Source organism: Dryobates pubescens, chromosome 30 (genome assembly GCF_014839835.1).
Source record: "Dryobates pubescens isolate bDryPub1 chromosome 30, bDryPub1.pri, whole genome shotgun sequence".
Classification (NCBI taxonomy): Eukaryota; Metazoa; Chordata; class Aves; order Piciformes; family Picidae; genus Dryobates; species Dryobates pubescens.
The window spans coordinates 9,487,833-9,491,854 of record NC_071641.1 but is presented as its reverse complement, the minus strand read 5'-3'; positions in this window follow the sequence as shown (position 1 = coordinate 9,491,854).

The following is a 4,022-nucleotide window of genomic DNA, read 5'->3' as shown; positions in this document are numbered from 1 at the left end:
GCGCTCCCAGCCCGGCCGCTTCCGGTGCACCGCCCAAAGCGCTCCGCCGCGCTCCCAGCCCGGCCGCTTCCGGTGCACCGCCCAAAGCGCTCCGCCGCGCTCCCAGCCCGGCCGCTGCCGGTGCGCCGCCCAAAGCGCTCCGCCGCGCTCCCAGCCCGGCCGCTGCCGGTGCGCCGCCCAAAGCGCTCCGCCGCGCTCCCAGCCCGGCCGCTTCCGGTGCGCCGCCCAAAGCGCTCCGCCGCGCTCCCAGCCCGGCCGCTGCCGGTGCGCCGCCCAAAGCGCTCCGCCGCGCTCCCAGCCCGGCCGCTTCCGGTGCGCCGCCCAAAGCGCTCCGCCGCGCTCCCAGCCCGGCCGCTCCCGGTGCGCTCCCAGCCCGGCCGCTCCCGGTGCGCTCCCAGCCCGGCCACTCCCGGTGCGCCGCCCAAAGCGCTCCGCCACCGCCTCTCACCCCAAGCACTGGCGGTCCGCGGGCCCGCCGGGACCAGCGCGGCGTCCCTTGCCTCGGAAAGGTCCCAGCCACGGGAGAGGTTCCCGGAGGCGGGAGAAGACCAAGCGCGGCTCCTCTCTTCCCGGAGATGGACCGGGCCTCGCTGCGGCTCTTAGGAAGGGGATGGAGCAAGCGAGCCTGGAGACCAGTTCTAGGCGCAGGAAGGACAGGAGGGTGATGAGCAGCGGAATTTGCCAGGGGGAACTCCTGCTGCCTCTCTCGGATTGCCTTCTAGAGAGAGGGCACAGCCTGCAGCCGCAGGCAGCTGGCAGGGGGTACAAAACCGAGAGGACAGCAGAGGAGGAGACCTCCACAGCCTGGAGAACTGGGCGGGGAGGAACCTGAGCGAAGTTCACCCAGGGGAAGCGAGATGACTTTCTCCTGGGGAAGCTCTGCCCCAGGCACCAGGACGTCACAGAATCACAGAGCATTAGGGGCTGGAAGGGACCTCGGGAGATCATTCAGTCCAACCCTGCTGCCGGGGCAGGGTCACCTGGGGCAGGTCGCGCAGGAACACATCCGGGCGGGTCTTGAGTATCTCCAGAAGGGGAGATTGCACAGCCCCCCTTGGCAGCCTGCACGGTGACCTGGGAAATTGCCTGTTCTGCATTTTGGAGGGGGCTGGGGGGTGCGCTGGGGATGTTCAGGTGGGCTGTGCCCTCTCGGGCTGGGAGCCTCTCCTTTCTCCTTGGGATATGAAGGGGCTGGTGGAGGGGGCTTTGCACTCCTCCACCAGTCCCTGGCTGGGAACAGACCTGGCCATGATGAAGAATCCTAGAATCACAGAATGGTTTGGGTTGGAAGGGACCTTCAGGACCATCTACATCCAAGCCCCTGCCATGGGACATCTTCCTCTAGCCCAGGTTGCTCAAGGCTTTCTCCAGCCTGGCCTTGAACACTTCTAGGGAGGAGGCATCCACAGCCTCCCTGGGCAACCTGTGCCAGTGTCTTGCCACTGATTCTGCATCTGTTTCACCAGTACCCAGTGAACCTGTGGCACCATTCAGCTCAAAGCCATTGCCCCTTGTCCTGTCACTACAGGCCTTTGGGAAAAGACCCTCCCCAGCTCTCCTGGAGCCCCTTCAGGTACTGGAGGGCTGCTCTGAGGGCTCGCTGGGGCCTTCTCCAGGCTGAACAGCCCCAACTCTCCCAGCCCTTCCCCATAGGGAAGGTTCTCCAGCCCTCTGGTATCTTTGTGGCCTCCTCTGGACCTGCTGCAGCAGTTCAACACCCGGAAGAAAGTGGAGAATGCATCCAAGGGAGCAGAGAAGAATTTTGTGTTTGGAAGCAAGAGAAAGGAGAGCAGGAATCAGAGAGTGCTCCAGGTGCCGCAGGGCTGGCAGCCCTTCTGCCACTGCTGCACCACAGCAGCACACACAGGGACACACTGAGGCTCAACACCAGCAGCCTCCCTCTGCCTGCAAAGTGCCCCTCCCTGTGCTGCTCTGGAGCTGCTCAGTGCCAGCAATGCAGCCAGGCTCACTGACAACACCTGCATGGCTTTGTTGGGAATGCTCCACATCACCACACGCTGCTGCTGCTTCTGCTCTGTGCTGGCACATCCCAAAGGCACATTGTCACTGCTCTCCTTCAAGGGCTTGGAGCCTGCCAGCTGCTTCAAGTGTTGCTGAGCAGTTTTTGACTTCTTTCCCCTCAGAACTCAGACTGCTTTTGGTGGTGCCACTGGCAGCATTCTACACAGTGCTTTCCACCCTCTCAGGCCAGATAGGAATTACTGCAGGAGCAGCCCTGCAAGAGCCCAGCATGAGTTCTGGTCAGGGTCAGAGCCCTGCCATCCCCCCCTGCAGCCTTGCCCACACATTTGATTTCCCCACCACCGTGACTAGGGTTTCCTATGGGATGCTCCACCCCAAGGATGCAGGTGGAGAAAAGCACAGCAGACACCTCCCAGCTAATCTTGCTGCCCCTGCTCCCAGGCTTCCCCTGGGGAGGAGCAGCAGTGCTGGCACTTGAGGAGAGCGGCTGCTGCTGTGGCCCCCAAAAGCGGGGCAGTGGCCAGCAGGGCTCACTTGCCTGACTCTCACTGACCACAGCCCAGCTCTGCTCTCTCGAGGGAGCCACCGAGCTGGTTCTGATCTGAGCTCTCCCCCACCATGTGGCAGCCTCTGCCCTCCTGGGTGTGCAGCCTCAGCCAGGGAGCAGACACACAGGCTTGGGGCTGGCCCTGGGCAGCAGGAGTGGGGCAGGAGATGTGGGGGGTCTGATGGTGAGGGTGGGTGGGTGCAGGGCAGCATCTTGGCATGCAGGCTGCAGGGGTGCCTGAGGCGTGGGTGGCTCTGTCCATGCAGAGCTGCTGGGACTCCTTTGGCCTCTGTGTGTGTGTGAGGGGCAGGGGAGCTGTGTGTGGAGCACACAGAGCTGTGGCTGTGCCTCTGTGTGGGGGAAGGATCTGTGTCATGGACTCCTAGGAGTGGGTGGCTTGGCAATAAAGCTTTAAAATCAAGTCCAACCGTGGCCCAGCACTGCCCCATGTGCCTCAGCACCATGGCTGCTGTCTCATGGGCTGAGGCTTATGCCTTGAGCAAAGTACAGAGAGGAGCTCCAGGAGGTGCAGAGGGGTCCAGGTGTGAAGAGGATATTTGTAACCTTTGGGTATTTGCTTCCCATCACTCTGTTCTCTGACTCTATTGCCTCTTCCCTTCCCTCTCTGCTCCCTGGATGCAGGCAGCTTCCTTCTCTGCTGTGGGGAGAGGATGGTTCCAGGCTTGGCTGTGCCCTTCAGGGCCAGACCAGGCCTTACCTGCGGCCTTCGGGGCCAGACAACATTTTCCCTGCGCAGTTTTGTGCCTGAAAATAGTGTGGCCAGCAGGAGCAGGGAAGTCCTTGTGCCCTGTGCCCAGCACTGCTTAGGCCACACCTTGAGTCCTGTGTCCAGCTCTGGGCTCCTCAGCTTAGGAAAGAGGTTGAGCTGCTGGAAGGTGTCCAGAGAAGGGCAACAGAGCTGGGGAGGGGTCTGGGGCACAGCCCTGTGAGGAGAGGCTGAGGGAGCTGGGGTTGCTTAGCCTGGAGAAGAGGAGGCTCAGGGGAGACCTTCTTGCTCTCTCCAACTCCCTGCAGGGAGGTTGTAGCCAGGTGGGGGTTGGTCTCTTCTCCCAGGCCCCCAGCACCAGAACAAGAGGACACAGTCTCCAGCTGTGCCAAGGGAGGTTTAGGCTGGAGGTGAGGAGAAAGTTCTTCCCATACAGAGAGATTGGCCCTTGGGATGTGCTGCCCAGGGAGGTGGTGGAGTCCCCATCCCTGGAGCTGTTCAAAGCAGGCTTGGATGTGGCACTTGGAGCCATGGTTTAGTTGTCATGAGGTGTTGGGTGTTGGGTGACAGGTTGGTCTTGATGATCCTTGAGGTCTCTTCCAACCTTATTGATTCTATGATTCTACTCTGGGGGGGATGGATCAGAGCCCTGGGGCTTATGGCAAACCCCTGGTGGGGGCAGAGAAGGAGTCCTGGGCTCTGGGTCTGCTTTGGAGGGGTGGAGAAGCCTTTGGCCTTTCGAGTCTCCCCCAGTGGCCATTGAGC